We start from the raw sequence: 17,514 nt of genomic DNA on the forward strand, positions 1-17,514 counted from the left end.
GTAATAACATCTATGGCAAGCTGGCAGAGCCTGGATGATACCAGCTGTGAAGGGGCATCCCCAGGGTACAGAGGAGCATGCTTGGGCTTGAACAGTTCGGAGACTAGTCCAAGACAGAGTCCATGGCGGCGGCAGCAGAGAGCATGGGCCAGCTGTTCCTGACTCTTCCTGCCACTCTGGGGACTCACCCAGTCCAGAGAAAGCACAATAGGGCCCTGGCCCTCCTTTCAGACTTTTTCCTGGTTTAGGTGAGGGAGGTGAAAGGAAACTAGCCAGAGGAGGAAATTGTTGGGGAGATGGAAGACCCTGAAGAGCCAGGAAGCGAATCCTGGTTTGTGGGAGCTGAGAGAGGTTGCTGGGACTCCCTGGTGAGAACTGAGAAGCTTGAACTATGTACTGGACCTTCAAAGGGCAGTCTTCGCCCCAACAGTCAAGTTCAACTTCCAGGGGAAAAGCAGGGACTTGCCTCAGGAGGGGAGGGCCCTTGCTGTGAAACTCTCCCCTTGGAATCTTCTCAATGTGCTTGCTCCTCAAGCTTCTGGGAATTCCCCACTTCCTGATAGGAAGAATGGAGCCTTGGTGGGATTTTCCTCAGCCTTGGAATTTAGGACACATTCCAGCTTTTACTATAATGCCTATACCTTTCACATACTGACCCTCCCTCCCCAAACACACACACAAATGGAGTGGGAAGGGGCTATGCACACACACACACACACACACACACACACACACACACACACACACACACCTGGAGCAGATTTTCTCCTCACATTGCCTCAGAAGCTGCTGTCTTGGAGGCCACACTTAGAGAACTGCCCCTTACGGTAGTCACTCAACTGCTGACACTCTCACTCCCATACTGTTGACCCTATGTCCCCTAAGTCTCAAGGGTCTCTGTTTCCGGACAGGGAGGAGGCTTTTGCTCAGACTCTGCTCGTGCATCTCAGAGGGGCCTCCTGCTGTCTGTCACATGAGTCACTCCAACACAGTCACACAGTTCTTCACGCTGCCTCTGCTTGCTCTAAGTGTTCTTTTTCTTCTGCTGGCCCTGTACAAGAAGGAATGACACCAAAGTTAGGCTGGGAAGACTTGGTTAAGCAGTGGCCTCAGGGACCCTAGTGAAGTAAACGTCAACTGACTGGTGTCTGGGGTCTAGACAGTAGCCACATGAATCTTGAGTATGTGTCTGGTCTGAGACATGTCCCAGGCCAGCTGTTGACTCATGGGTCTCAGAGCACCTGCTACTTCTCAGGAGCAGTCTCTTAATTTATTTCAGCAATTGTTGTCAATGCCAGGCTTCAGAACAAGGTACTGAATGGGGGAAGAGCAACAGAATGAGGACTTCACAGCTTCTGCCATTCAGTAGCTCCCAGGCTCTTTCTAACAATGACATGATGTGCTTCTATGGCATGTCAGCCTCAGGGATGGGGTGTGAGTGTGAGGAGTTAGCATGGGGTAGACAGCCAGGGAAGACGTTAGAAGGAAAGATAAGATAGCATTCCTACATAGCAGCTAGACTATGAAGAGTGATAACACCTCCACTTTGAAGATGGGGTGCCACCTCACTTCCTTTATAATCTCCCTGAGCCAAGGATGATCTAGGCAAAGGAGGCAAAGTAATGGGAGAGAGGAGGAGAGAATTGAGAAAGGTCAAAAGGGCTATTAAGAGGGGGGAGCCCAGAGTTCCTAAAAAGAGCAGCCTTGAGTCCACCTGTCCTCCAGTTCTGGAGAGCCCAACCTTCCTAACAGGACACTTTCTACTCTTGGATTTCAGCTTCAACAAACATTTGTTTTTACCTTTTCTGAGTCTTTACTTTCTTGGTCCTTGGGTGTTCAATTCTCTTTTAGCTGTTGGGAAGAACCTAGAGACCTGGACAGCTGACCTGTGGCTCTGACACTCCTCTAATATGGGGACTAAGTGATAAGTAAAACATGTCCCTAAACTCAAAGACCTTAGGTTGTAGTTGGGGAGAGAGAGACATTGAAACCAGTAACTCCAGTCTATGGTGAAAGTGCCTGAAAATCGGATGGCTCCTCCTTCCAGCCTTGGCTTGCATTCTACCTTCCAAGAAGTCTTCTCGAAGCTCTGTCTGTGTGTCTGTCCTTCACTCAACCACTGCATACATTACAAAGCTTTGTTGTTACCTTTCAGTCTTCCTTCACCCTGTCTTCATATCCCAATCAGAACTAGAGTATCTAGAGGGAACAGCTGGTCTCTATTATATCCTTGGTGTCTTACACAATTGAACACGTTTTCAGAATAAGTTTAACATGATGACTTTGAAACATCTTACTGTAATACATACAAGAGATGCTGGCCGAATATTTGCTTTATTGGATTAATTCTGAATAGTGAGGATCAAAAACGGCAAGAGAAAGTGCAATTGCAGGCAGCCCCTGTTAGGGTATCCAGGTCCCAAAGAACAATAGGACAAGGGCACCTCAGGGTGAGGGGACAGCAGGGACAAAGGCCCAGAGCCATTGGGAATGTGGCCTACTACAGGACCTGGTACATAGTGCCTAGAAGAAGGAACGGAAGATGGGGCCAAGGAATGCCCCTCTTCAGGTCAAGGGAAGTCTTCATACCATGCCAAGGGTCTGCTCTTTGGTCTGTAGACTCAGAGCTCCTCTGAGAAGTTGTAAGAATGGACTTGCTGAAGCAGACCAACCAGAATTTGAGGAAGATTAAACTGATAGTGGTGTAGTAGTTCTATTTGGGGGATGATTCATTAGTGGAGTTATCTCCTTTGCCTCTGCCTCTTGGGAGTGACAAAGAGACCAGTGGGGATTAGCAGAGAAGTCAGTTAGGAAAGAATCATAATGTTAGGAAATAGATGAGAGACTAGAAAGACAGAAGCAAAATTAGTGGTAGCTCGATATGGGAAGTGAGACTGTGTTGTCCAATCTGAGCAGCTAAAGGGGCACAGAGGGCAGGTGCCAAGGTGGGGAAGAGAGACCCAGCATTCTGAGTTGTTACTAGGGTAGTAGTTCTTAGACTCTGACACCACAGAGAGGAGAGGAAAGAGTTTTAGAAGCCATCCTTGGTTCTAGTGCATCTTGATAATAAGCTCTGGATGCCTCCTGCCTATGAGTGTTCAAAGGAACTCGAAACTTACACAAATGACATCTTTTTAGCCCATAAAAATGTTTCACAGACCTCATCCAGTTTTAGCCACCTCCTCTCCTCTTCCACCCACCACCATGGCAGCTCTTACACTGAACAACAGGGTGGTGATGTCATCAGGAGAGGTGGGATTGTGCGGAGGACACGGGGAGGCCCTGCTGTCATCGTGGATGACCTCGGTGGCCCAGCCCACACCCTAGCCTTTTAGATACTTGGTGTCTCCATCTCTGTCCCACTGCATCCTGGCTACTCTTTCTCATTACACTTTCTAGACCTACTCACTACCCAGAAGTACCTCAGCTCAGAAGTGACTCATCTCCACATCCTTCTAGATCCTCAGCTTCCTGATTCAGTCTCATTGCCTTTATCTGAGTTCTCACCCTCTTCTTCCTCAGTGTCTGAAGACCCTCCTCCATTCATCTTCCTCTCTTATAGCTCAGAACCTCCTCTACAACACAGGTTCTTTGTTTCGCCCTCTGACACAATCCCAAACATGGACACCCAGCTCTTCTCTTCCGTGGAGTGGTGGCTACCATTTCTCTGATGGAGAAAGTTGTCTGGGCCATCATGGTCTCTTCGCTCTGAGCCTCAGGAAAGCCCGCTATGCTTTGCTCGGGGACATCTGTTCTGCTCCTTGAACAATTGCCTTTGCAAATCGTATTTCTTGTTCTTAAGCCTTCAGCATCTGAATTCTCAGCAGGTGATAGACTCTTCTTCCAACAATAAAATGGGCCAACCATGATGGTGCATGCCACCACCAGGCAAGCCTGGGCTATGTATAGAGACCAGTTTCTAAAAAACAAAAGGTGGGAATGTAGCTTAGTGGCGGAGCACTTGTGTGGAATGCTCAAAGCTCTGTATTCAATCCCCAGTGCCACAAAACAAATGATAGAATAAAATAAAGTTGGGGTCTGGAGACAGAAACTCCTCCAATTGTCCCATAATCCAACCTGCTGGACCCTTTTTAATGGAAGCTGTGTGCCCTGTCTGACCTTAACCATTTTTCTTCTATAGCCAACTCCTGTTTCTTGGGACCTTCCCCCTATTTCCCTTACTTTCTAACAACTTCCTCTCTCCCCACTAACATTTACCAGTTTACAGCTCTAATATCAAATCAGGCCCTCCTTTGACCCAACCTCTTCCTCCTATCACCACACCCTTTTTCTTAGAAAAACATCTCAAAACCCACCATTGGCCCGAGAGCTAGCTGTGATGTTTTCTTTCCGACACAATGTAAGTGAACTGTCGTCTCCAGTGCCATCAATGACCTTCTCTATGTGGCGAATGCTTTAATTCTTGGATGTATGATTTTTTTTCCCCATGGTGAGTCACTCCTTTCTCTTACCTTAGCTTTGGTGATGTTTTCCTCATCTTTCACACACTAAACACTGGAGTCAATGAGAAGTTTACTGTGGCAAATATTATGTATCTTCCAAATATGAACTGGCAGCTGCCCCCATGTATCTGATACTTCAAGTGCCCTCCATGCTGACCTTGTCCTGTGTGCTCCTCTTTCCTGACCTTCAGAGCTGCGGAGTCAATTGCCTGTGGGGTTGTCAGTCTTGGATGACAAACACTTAGAATGTCTAGCTAAATTTGAGTTTCAGATTAGCAATGAGTGGTTTTAAAAACCATGAGTATACCCCCATGTACTATTTAGGAGTGATTTATACTAAACACCACTGGTTGTTTATCTAAAATTCAAATTTAACTGAGTATCCTTGTTTGATCTGGAAACTCTATGTGACTTGAAATCTTTCTCTGAGACCTTACAGGTAGCTCTCCACAATTAGAGCCATAGGTGAACTTCCTACAGACCATTTTCCACCACCCACTGGCTTATACAAGTGAACAGAGTTCTTGACTCCATTGGTCTCCTTTACTGCTAAACCCTCCTATGTAGCCCTAACATGAAATGCAAAGAACTGTAGTGCAAATCCTCCAGGTCATGTGATGGCCACAGAAGGCCTCAGAAGGTCCAGTCAGGTAATCATCCCACCAAGGTCACCCCAACCTTCTACCTGCCACAGTGTTCCTTCTGATGCTTGTTGTGTGATGATCACATAATGGCTAAACGATTTTATTTAAATTCATATTTTCTCATGACTCTCATTGGTTTGGATCCCCAAATCTCAAACTGTTATGGGCCCCTGATGTCTTGCATGGCCCAACCTTTTCTCACCCTCCCTCATGTTTATAAGCCACCGCTCCCCTCTACAGCCATTCCAACTTTCTTGCCGTTCCACAAGAGCTCCCAGTGTGCTCTGGCCTTGGGTCTTCCCACATACAATTTCTTTGCCTGGAGCAACCTTTTCCTCTCTTTTTGTTCTTAGCTCAGGATAGACCTTTAGGCCTTAATCCTTTGTTACCCTTCAGTCCTGTACTTCCTTCTTGGAGAACTAGTTATCTTCTACTGATCTGGCCAATGCCCGGTACTCTTTGAATAGGACCTTGTCTGCCTTCTCCTTTGCATCCCGAACCTCTAAAATCGTTCCTGACACAGACAAGGAGTGCAGTTCATATTGCAGGAATGAATGAGAGTCTGATCCTTTTCCCCATCCATCCTCAGAGGGCTCTTCTTGCCTTCTTGTGGGTTCTAGCATAAAGTAGCCCTAAGAAATGGATGCTTTAAAAAACAGACCACTGCTTGCCCACTGTCTGAGATTGGCATATTGTGTGTCCATGAGTGCCCACTTAGACTTTCTCCATCAGAGATAGTAGCAGGGATGTCAAGATGGAGAGCTAGCACATTCTGATATTGTCATTCAGTGAATGCATGTTACTGGCAACATCATCATACTGCAGAGGCTTGGATGTGAAGCCTCCAGAATACCTACAGAAAGGCCATGAGAGCCCAGTTTGTTTTCCCATGGTACTTCTCTCAGGAAGTTCTTCCCCAGTGCTCTGACTATAAGGCTGGGCATTCTTGGGTCATTGTATGGCTTGGAAGGATTCTCACTACAGTCTTCATATCTCAAAAGATCTGAGCAGCCTTTTCCTGACAGCAGTAGGACCCAGGCATTCATAAGTGAAGACCAAACAGTCTGAAGGGGAACAGATGGAGTTGAAGCCAAATGAGGGAGAACATGACCAGAGCAATATGGAATCACCGGTGAGCTCTGCCAGTACTCCGAGAAGATGAAGAGGCACAGACAAGAGTGATGGTGGCCATATTAGCTGGATGCAGAGTACATGGATGACTGTGTGAACACGGACCATGACTTGTACTATTGGCTCCACCCGTCAATGGAACCCGCAACAGGGAGGCCCAGTAAATCATCAGGCAATATGAAGTGTCCACAAGGACAGCGCCCCCAAGATCCTTGCTGTGGAGGCTGCCATGCAGGTGAATATTGACAAACAAAGTGACAGAAAGCAGCCTGTTGTTCCCCTGAAGTTTTGAACCCTGGGCAGGAACCCAGGGAGTGTTTCCTGAACAGTTTCCAGCCTCGCCCCTTTGCTTTTGATATATCATTTTTCCTTCTGAGGATTCTCAGGGGAAAAGGCCCTACACTGACATAAACATGTTCACCAAATTCCCAGTGGGTCCTCACACAGTGGATATACTCTAACAGCCACTGAGAATTCTGCCTGAGAATGCATACTGTTGCCAACATGAGAAAAATTTTAACATAGAGTGATAGTTTTGTGTACATTCCCGCAGTCTTTTGATTCTGTCAGTAACAGTGTCCAGTGCATTGAAGTTCTTGCCTAGAAAAGAAAAGAAAGAAATGATGGATAGACTTTACACCTATGTGTCTTCAAGTGGAGTGTCTCGGTCTTCCAGGTCCAGCATGAATAGCTCAGCCCCTTTCTGGTGTTGTCTGAATCATGCAAAACCACAGAAAAGAGGCAGAACAGTCAGAGGGGCCTGGTAGCCTCTGGCAGCATGATGTAAAGAGTGGAAGTGAGAAATGAGCCACCAGAGCAGCTTGGTCTCCAGGCCTATCCATGTGTGTGGCCTCCCAGCATGGCTCTCCTTCCTTCCATGAAGACTGCTCAGCAAGGTGTTTGTTACATTTGGGGATTAAGTAAGGTGTCTAGGACACCCACTTGGCAAACTTTTGTAAGGGGTGGGGGTGTCCTAGAATTAAGGGTTGATCAGGGCTAACCATAAGCAAGTGATCACAACTCTGTGAAGAGTGAGAGTGCTCTTGGAGAGCACGGGATGTCCAAGAAATGACCAATGAGAACATGTTAGACAATCAGGCAATTCTGTGCGTTTGTGGAAAGCCTGGTCTGTAGAGCTAGTTCCAGGACAGCCAAGGCTACACAAAGAAACTCTGTCTCAAAACACTAAAAGAAAGAAGGAAAACGAAAAAGAAAGAAAGAAAGAATGTGTTAGACACTGATGCATGGTTTGCTGTAGGAAGAGAAGTGAATAAACAAAAACTGAAGAGGAACTGGTGTCATGGAGGTGGGAGGAGAACTATGTAGGTATGAAGGCCGGAAACCAGGGGGCAATGTTTAAGAAAGGTTGAGCAACAGTCAGCTGCCTCAAAAAGGGGAGCTCTGAGAAGTGACTACTGGGATTGGAAAAAAGGATGTCAGCAGTAGCCCAAAGAGGAACATTAGCTCATTTCTTGGGTTCACCCCCACTATTCTCACTCTTTGGACCCTCTATGATCAGGTCCTCTTTTTCTGCCCCACCCCCATCATGTTCTACAAGACTGGTTTCTGACTTGGGGAAAGTCCATTCCATGTGGTTTAGGCCACAGCTTATCTGTCTAGTCTCCAGAACATAGAACTATGTTCTGAGGAGGATAGGGATAAGGCTCTCGTCTTGATAGGGTAGGGATTCAGTGGGAGTGTCTGGCCCGTCTACAGCTCAGTTCTGCCCCTTGTCAGCTAAGGGAAGATCCCTTGTCCCGAGACAGCTCTTAAAGACTGCATTATTCTTTGTACTCTGTTTTCAAAATATTGTTATTACATTAATTCAGTGTGTGTGTGTGTGTGTGTGTGTGTGTGTGTGTGTGTGTGTGTGTGCGTGCGTGTGTGTAGAGGTCAGAGAACAACCTGTGGGAGTTCATTTTCTCCTCCACCATATGGATTCTGGAGATTGAACCCATGTTGTCAGGCTTGGCAGCAAATGTCTTGGCCCCCTGAGCCATCTCGCTGTCCCTCTGTGCCCTCTTGCTACTCTCTGCCCTTCTGTATAGAGTTTGCCTCCCACTCCCCCTCCTGTGAGCCCCAGAGCCTGTCTTCAAAAAGGGCCACAGCTCCCCCAGTTCTCCACTTCATTTTACCACTCTAGGAAAACAAAGACCAAAGAAGCCATGAGCCCGCCCCAGCAGGGACCCGAGGAGCCATGAGCCCGCCCCAGCAGGGACCCGAGGAGCCATGAGCCCGCCCCAGCAGGGACCCGAGGAGCCATGAGCCCGCCCCAGCAGGGACCCGAGGAGCCTGACAGGGTTTTGCAGCTGCGTCTACCTCCTTGTCTGTGTTCCTGCCCCTCCCAGGAGCCTCATGGCCTTTGACTTTTTGGATTTTTGGTAAAACCTCCTCCTTTTCTTTATCTCATTTCAGTCATGGAGAAGGTCCCCTTCAAGTGTCCTTGTCATTTGTAGGTAATCTATCCTGGGGCTCTCAGGCTAAGAAGATCCCCATTCCACATAGTTCCATATGTATTCGAAGATGGTTACAAGGAGATATTTTCTACTGACAGGACTCAGGATATACCAGTCTTTCATACTTATGTTTTATAAATACCATTTTTTAAATCATAACATTGTCATCCCCAAAAACTCATAGTGGCTTCCTGTACCCAGATGCTAGGGGAGAAAGGATCCATCATTGGGCTTTACTCCCTTGGTTTAGGTCCTGGAGAAAGTGGGAGGAAGTCTGTTATATCTTCCCAGCGTTCCTATGAACTTGGGTGTGCCCCTCTTTGATATCCCCACTCAGCACCCCCACAGGCTTCCAGTCAATGAAGCAGGGGAATCTGGGCAAGATGGAGAGAGTCTTAGTGTGCAGAATGAACTCAGAGAGCTCGAAAGACCTGATGTGAAGCCTAGCCCCTGTGTGGCCAGCCCCATATCACACAGAAGCATTTGTAAACTGCAGCTTCTGAATGTCTGGCCTCGACCTATTGCCTAAAGGATGGGAGGCTTGAATCCAACACCACTGCCATTGACCTCCATGGACCTTGGACAAGGACTTTTTTCCTCCGGACTTAACACTCTTGAAGTGAAAATGATGGAAGTGGGTCCTGTGGCCCATTCTCAGTTGGCCTTTTCTTTTCCTCCCTCCAAAGCACAAATTTGCTCCAGCCTGATCCATTTTCTTATGCCTTCTCAAGACTAGACAGAGGGGCAAGAGGACTTTTCCCCACCGTTAGCTTTAATTGATCTGGATGGCTACATTGAGGAACCTACATCCTGAGTGAGTGGGAAAAGGTACTGCAGTCAATTAGCAATGTCTGCTGTGGGAAAGAGACAAGAGTTGTGGTGTGTGACAAGAGCCATGTCATATGTGCCTCACGTTGGCTTACTCTTTCAGCCTTCCACATTTGACCGAAGCAATTTCCTCTTTCTGAAATTCCCTCTTTTACTTTATTTTCTTCACTTGTCCCAACTGTTCTGAAGTCTGGATTCTTAAAGAAGTTGGAGTACTTTTTTTGTTAAGGAGCATTATTAAAGCTATTCTTGTTATAGGGCAGAGGGTGGGACAGTAACTACATCAGATGATCCATATATTAATTACTTTCCTGGTTTCTATTTTCCGAAATTATGACTACAGCTTCTATCAACAAAAGATAACAAAATCAAGCTAAACATGTGAAGTAGACGCCTGTGCTCCTGGGACTTGACTGGAGGCCATCTGGTGAGGTTCAGTTCACCCTGGCGGGTGTGCGGCTGCCCTTCCTGATGAAGCTTTGGAGTGGAGCAGTGAGGCCTGAGGCTGAGCACTTCCTTTCTGTGGCTGTGATAGCACACCCCGACGAAAAGCAACACAAGGGAGAAGGAGTTTGCTTTAGTGCACAATTCCAGATTGCAGGGTACTGTCTAGGGGAAGTCAAGGCATGAACTTGAAGCAACTCGTCACATCACATCCACATCCAAGAGCAGAGAGAAGTGGGTTCATGTGTGCTTAGTGCTCAGCTAGCTTTCTCTACTCTTACATAGTCCAGGACCCCAAACCAGGCAATGAGGTCCCTACTTTCAGGGACCCTGGGTGTCCTGGTTGTTTTTGTTTGTTTGTTATTTTGTCAATTTGACACAAGCTAGAAGAACCTCTAGCTTGATATTTTCTCAGTTGAGAAAATGCCTCAATCAGATTGTCTATAGGCAAGTCTATGGGGCATTTCCTGATTAACGGATCGATGTTGGAGGGCCCAGATCACCATGAGTGGTGCCACCACTGGGGAAGTGTCCAGGGTCTTATAGAAAGCAGCCCGACAAGCATGGGGAGCAAGCCAGAAATCAGCACTTGTCTGTGGCTTCTGCTTCAGCTCCTGTCTCCAAGTCATAGTGTTTTTAATCACAGCAATAGGAACCCTAAGATACTGGGTCTTCCCACAGCAATGAAAACAATCAGGATCATCTCCCAGACTGCCCATGGGCCAACAATCCCTCAGTGAGACTCTCTTCCCAGGTGATTCCATGTGTGATTAGTTACTTTTCTTGTGGCAGTGATAAAATTCCTGAAAGAAGCCACTTAAGAGAGGAAGGTTTTATTTTGGCTCTGTAGGGAGGCAGTCCGCCATGGTGGGGAAGGTGTGGTGGCAAAGAACTAACCACTCCACCACCCCATCTCCTGATGATGTATCATAGAAATGAGTCCAGCGTGGGTACTCAGCAGGGTGTAAAAGCTTTTTTGAACATAAGAATAGACCAGAGAGTCAGATGCTGCTAGTGCACACTGCCCGTTGGGCCGCCCACACTGCCCATCTTCAGGCAGAGTCCACTAGGCTGAGTCAAACAGCAAGACCTGCAACCGGTTCTTTAGAATCTGGTTTCAAAATAAGGGTGGGGCTTCTGGTGAGAGGAGGCGGGGAGTTCCAGCTGTTAGGAAAGTGTGAAGGTTCAGAAGTGAGAACCAAGGAATCTGCTTTGGAAAATGTCACTGGGCAGCGGTCCGAATCCTTTCCGCTCCTCCAGCACGACACCGTCTCACTTAGCCAGCCCACACTGTCTTTCCCGCCCGTGTGCCATCTTCCCTGAAACCATGAGTGCTAGCGGCCACTGAGAATTATTAGCCTGTCAAGTCACTTACAGCCTAATGTCGTTGGTGTCCTGGAGCTGATGTCAGCAGTGTGAGTGTCCCCAGAGCAGAGTGAATTCCCTGAAAGTAGTGTGTCCTATAAGAGCTATAAATCCAGGACTGTCCCTGCGATGCTGCAGAAGCTTCAGACCCCTGATTTATTAGGCGGTTATCCCCTGGTGGCTGCTGCTGGCTGTGATCCCTGTCTCCACTGGACTCCGTGTGGGGTGGGGGACGGTTGGAGGAAAGACAGGAAATACAAACTCCACGTCTGATGTTTAGTCCAGTGAACGACTGCCCGCCTCCCTTGCCATCCGCGGTGGCTTGCCATGCACTCGTTCTCAGCTACAGTCTGATCTGTGTGTTTGTTTTCCCTCTCCTATTTTACAGGCATTTTGAAGGCAGACTCTGATTTTCATTTGCAGGGTCTGCCTCCCTTGCTCCACACCAGGCTCCTCAAACCTCACTGGGCTTATGGGAAGCTGGATGCGATGGAGTGACTGGACTGATTAAGTGGCTGAATGGAGAGGAGGAGGGGTAAATTGATTCTAGAAGGGCATCCTGGGAAAGCCCGAGTCGCCTTTCTGAAAGCCAGCAACCAATCTGGGGCACCCATTACCTCTCTGGCCTGGTCCTTCCCCTGCCAGCTCTAGACTGGGCCATGCTCCCGGCCATGCTCCCGCAGCCTCTAGGGAGCATGGTTGGCCTTCAGTTCTGTGAGTTTCAGTTGGCTCTGTGAACAGAGCCTGTTCCAAGACCAATGTGAGTGATTTGGCCACCTCCCTGTTTTATAAGTCCCGTTCCTGAGCTGGGTCCTACAAACATCTCCTTGCCTTTCTATCATCAGAGGCAAAACATCTGGGCCATCCTCAAGTCCTTCATGCATCTCCTCCTGCACTGAGCAGGGTACTTGGTGAGCCTCAACTTTGGGCATGGGTGAGGTGGTGACCTGGGCAGCAGTTTGAGAAAAGCATCAGAGGCCCCCTGCTCTCTTGTAGCTCCAAGCCCATTGGGGTGACCAGAACACAAGGCTTATTGCGAAACCCTCCGAGGCAATGCTTGCGTGATAAGCACCACATGTGTGGAGAAAGCTCAGCCCAGCCCTGTCTGGCTTTGCCTGGGTGGGCTGGGGTCTGGGAGGGACCCACATAAGTAAGAAGAGGGCTGCACATGCGGCTCAGTGGTAGAGTGCTTGCCTAGCATGCACAAGCCCTAGCTTCAACCCCCAACCCCACTCTCTGTCTCTGTCTCTCTGTCTCTGTCTGTCTCTCTCTCTCTCTCTCTCTCTCTCTCTCTCTCTCTCTCTCTCTCTCCTTCACAGAGAGACAGACAGACAGAGACAGAGAGACAGAGAAAGAAACTGAGAGACGAATTAGAAGGAAGGTTCTTCCAAGAACATGGGAAAGCTGTGTGACTTTGGGCAAATCATCTAATCTGTCTGGACTCAGGTTCGCTATCACTGAGGTTTTCTGAGAACCTGGGATTCTGGGCAGATATGACACAGCAGTGTGGCCTTGTTGCTGGAGTGCTCTGAGCATTTGCTGGCCTAGCAGCAGAGGCCCAGGCCAGTAGGCTTGACAAGGTCCCTGTCAGCTGACATATCTTCGCCCCATGACCTTTGGCTTGGAGAGTCAGACCTGAGAGGCTGTAAGCCTAGGCTTCAGCTCACCCGGCCACCCTTTTTACTCAGTTCCAAGGCTACAATGACAAAGAAGAAAAGGACCCTAGCCAGGATGGGGGGATGGGGTGGCGGCAAAGAAGCCGCGTGAGCAGCAGCCAGGGCAGACAAAGATGTGCTGTTTCCTCAGCTTGTGGTGTTTGTTTGCAAACAGCAGTGTTTTCGCAGGACACTGTTCCTGTGTCTTCCAGACCAACAGAGGCTGTCTGTACCGCAGCTCCTCCCTGTCACAGGCTCCATCTCTGGCCTCCACGGGCTCGATGGATCCACGTCCCCTGCTCTCTGCGCTGGCTCTCCATCCTTGCAATCTGAGCAGACTCGGCCCTCGGACAGGTAGAGAAGGCAGCATGACTTAAGAGGGAGTAGAGAGGGGCCCACTGCGACTCTGGGGACACCCAGCAGTATGTCAGGCAGGAAGTGTGTGTCAACCCCCCCCATCCCTATCCCCACACCCGCCTCTGGCAGGCTCCACAGCTCCATAGCTCCATCTGCATCTCAAATCTGGGGCCCATCAGCACTGGGAAGTCCAGACAAGCCCAGCCTCTCTGCCCTTCAGTTTTGTCTGGACCTGACAGTTATGAAAATCGAAGCAGGTAGTGGTTGAGAGCACCTAGCCCAGAGTAGTGCTTATAAGTGTTTAAACCCTAGACTGAAGCAGGGAACAGGACCATGTTTCCAACTGTGCTGTACATTTGGCTAGGAACAGTTCACTAATTTGAGCTCATTGCTACATCAGTTCTTAGCAGCCTGGTGCTAAACATTGAGCTTAGAGACAGGCTCTAGCGGGGCAGAGATCTGCTTCTACAGGTCGCAGTCTTCTTTTCCACTCTTCAAGGAAGTTCAGGACATCTTTGGGTTGGAGTGATAGTACTCAGCCCCTGAAGTCATACTGTGTTTATGGATGTCTACTTTTCCTATATACCTTACACACACACACACACACACACACACACACACACACACACACAAAACCACAAGCATTGCACCCCTACCTTAATTAGATCAGTTTCAAAGTTGTGTGCTTTCAAAGTAGGACTTGCTGACGTAGAAGGGAAAAAGTGATTCTGAGGACCGGGCGGCGGCAGCTCCAGCTTGCTGCCGTTGGAGAAACCTGTCCCAGAGTCAGCTGTGCTCATACAAAGGCCAGTAGAAACTGGTCAGCTGCTGGGCCTCCCTGCATTCTTTCCCACCTGTCACTCCTGAGTCATGGCTCATCTATCTGCTCAAGACCTTTGAGGCAAACTCCAAATATTTTGGTCCTGATTCTCCCCTATTCATTTTCAAATATCCAAATAATAAGCTGAGAGATGTTCCAGTACACCAGGAAGACATGGGGTCTTGGGAAACCTTTGTAGCTTTCGATAGATTGAATATAGGGGAGGACAGTGTGTGCAGTGTTGGGGCAGGGTAATGCAAAATGAAAATCCACTCATGTGATGCAAAGGAACCAACGTCTGGGCCTTTGAATTCAGGCGTGCACATCTGCTTCATGGTTCAAACCCACCCAGGGCATCTGAGCTCCACACTCATATACTAGTGGCCATAGTTCAGATCAATGTCCTCCCTGGATTGAGGGGACCAAGTCCTATCTCCTGGGCTTGTGAGGCTTGAATGAGATGAGAAGGCAGAGGTGTTGACTGGGGACCTGCCCTAAGGTTGGTGATCAGTAGCTGTAATGACACACATAATCTAAGCCAATAATGTCTCCATCCTTCTAGCAGTAAAACCCAAAAGCCATAGAGTCCTCTTTCCCCTCACATCCCACATCAAAACCATCAGCAAATCTTGCCTTTCAGACATGGTGGCACATGCCTTTAACTCCAGCACTTGGGAGGCAGAGGCAAGCCGATCTCTGAGTTCAAGGCCACCCTGCTCTACAGAGCTAGTTCCAGGACAGCTAGGGCTACATAGAGAAACCTGGTCTTAAAACAAAACAAAAAAACAAAAAATCCTGCCTTCTTTTCCACTACCCAGGACCCCCCACCACTTCTCACTGCTTGCTGTTACTCCTCCCAGGCAGGCCTAATCTGTCACCCCTCACCCAAGCTGTCATAGAAGCTTCCCATAGTATTTCCCATTGCCTGTCAGTCCTTTCTCAATATAGAAGCCAGGGCGACTACAACCCTCTGGTGGCTCCCTACTTCCTTCTTGAAAGCCTATTCGGTATCTGGAAAGACAGCCCATTGTAGCAGGAATCTTAAAAGTTTATTAATAAAATCAAACCTGAACCAGGTATTGGGGTGAACGCTGGAAGATCAGAGAGACAGAACAAGCCACAGCTACCTCACCTCGCTGGATCCTCAGCTGGTCCTGTTTCCTCAGACTGGAAGCCTCTGAGTCCTCATCCAGAATGAATCTCAGCTGAACTGCTGCTAGAAGCCTGAAAGCTTAACCAGCCAAATGCTTAGCCAGCCAAATGCTTCTAGTTCCTGGTCTTCACGCCTTATATACCTTTCTGCTTTCTACCATCACTCCCTAGGATTAAAGGCTCGAGTCACCATGCTTGGCTGTATCCTTGAACACTTGGATTTCTGCCTCTGGAATGCTAGGATTAAAGGCGTGTGCTACCACTGCCTATCCTAAGTATCTAGTGGCTTTTCTGTTCTCTGACCCCAGATAAGTTTATTAGGGTACACAATATTTTGGGGAACACAATACCACCACATTCCACATGCCCACTGCTCATCTCCAGGACAATCTCTCAACTCCTCTGTCCCACCTTTGCTGTCGTTTGCTCTTCCTCAACACTTAAGACAGGTCTCCTTGGTATGGGGTAATGTTTCCCAATGCCAGTTTGATTCAGTCTCCTCTTCCCTACACATTGGGCATTTGCCACTGCAGTTACTACTTCTGTCTGCCTCAACCCAGAAACCCTCATTCCCTGCTTTTCTCACACTTCTTAGCACATTCCCACACAAGGCAGGACTTCCTGATTTGATCTCTGTGTTGTCTGATGCATCTCCTAGAACTCACCAGGATCCCTGTGTGGATGAGGCAATCTCACAAGAAGTCTAGGAAGTGGCTTAGGCAACCTGTTTCTCCCAATGGCAAAACCCCCCAGCTTTTCTCCAGAAAAGGTGTGATCTCAGCAGGTACTTGGCCAGGCTTGGGGAGGCAGTGAACAATGGCTCTTCTGTCCCTTGGTGTCTTCCTCTTTAAGATTTTGCCACCTGGGAGCCAGATGCACACCTAACTACAAACCCATTCTCTAGGTCCACTCTGCACAGCTGAGGCCAATTGCACACACACACACACACACACACACACACACACACACACACAAACACACTTCCTCGAAGGGAAAAAAAAAAAAAAGGAAAAGCAGCCTAGTCAATACAAGCATAAAGCTTATGAAGTACAGTTTCTGGTCCAGTCCTCAGAGCATACACACTCTGTCTTGTTTCCAGTGCCTTTCTAAAGAGGCTATGTTCTTGTATCAGAGGCCTGGCCAGGCTCTCTATTCTGCCTTTCTGTCCTCCTTCCCCAAGACTTCACCTTCCACCTGCTTTCTATCTCCCACCTTCTCCTCCTGCCCTGGTCCCGGAAACCATGTGCCTGGGGTCCACTTCTTCAGGACAGTAGTTTCTTCTATGGAAATAGTACTTTTTGCCTTGAAGTATAGACAGAATAATTGATAAAATGGGCTTTGAAACTTTCAAAGTTTTGCACAAACCTAAGATTAATGGGAGGCTGTACAGTTGAGATCAGGGCCTATCCAGAGCCAGCATAACAAAGAAACCCAAACTAGAGGACCAAAGGGGCCATACGACCAGTGTGTGTGCAAAACTCACTTTCCTTGAGGTAGGTCGCTTTTGCTAGGGACTTACAATAGGACCAGAGTGGATCAGAAACCTGCATTTTATATACCTGACAGCACTATATTTTTTAAGATTCATTTTTACTTATGTCTCTCTCTCTCTCTCTCTCTCTCTCTCTCTCTCTCTCTCTCTCTCTCTCTCCCTGTGTGTGTGTGTGTGTGTGTGTGTGTGCGCGCTCGCGTGTGTGTGTGCGTGCGTGTGCATGAGCCGAGGTGTCAGATCCTCTGGAACTGGGGTTACAGGCATTTTTGAACCACCTGACATAGATGCTTAGAATAAACTTAGGTCCTTTGGAAGAGCAGCATAGGCTCTTACCTACTGAGTCATCTCTCCAGCCCCAGCTTGTGATTCTTACACTGACTGTGTTAAACATTGACTCATTGATCTTCTGCCTACCCGGCTGTAAGTGAATAGGAACTGTGGAAGCTGACACCGTCTGAAAGCAAGTTCACAGACAGTTATTAATAACAAAGCAATGCTTAGAGGGGGGACAAGGGCCCTATCAGGGGAACTTGTCTTAGTGGAGGGCATCAAAAAAGGGCTTTTCTGAGGAGGTGCGTTTGAGCTGAGAACGCCTTGCAAGGCATTGGTTAATTCTAAAACTTCCCAGATACCAAGTAGATTCCCCATATGCAGTACCCAAGAAACTGCACAGTGTGACCTGGAGCCCCTCGGCCACACAGGGCCAC

The 17,514-nt window shown here is 48.2% G+C and overlaps 1 long non-coding RNA gene across 1 annotated transcript in view; it reads left to right on the plus strand.

The window, feature by feature from the left end:
• The window catches only part of LOC131913436 (uncharacterized), a 123,152-nt gene that overhangs the window by 80,523 nt on the left and 25,115 nt on the right, over nucleotides 1-17,514 (plus strand). The window lies entirely within an intron of this gene.

The sequence above is a fragment of the Peromyscus eremicus genome, chromosome 6 (genome assembly GCF_949786415.1).
Source record: "Peromyscus eremicus chromosome 6, PerEre_H2_v1, whole genome shotgun sequence".
Lineage (NCBI taxonomy): Eukaryota > Metazoa > Chordata > Mammalia > Rodentia > Cricetidae > Peromyscus > Peromyscus eremicus.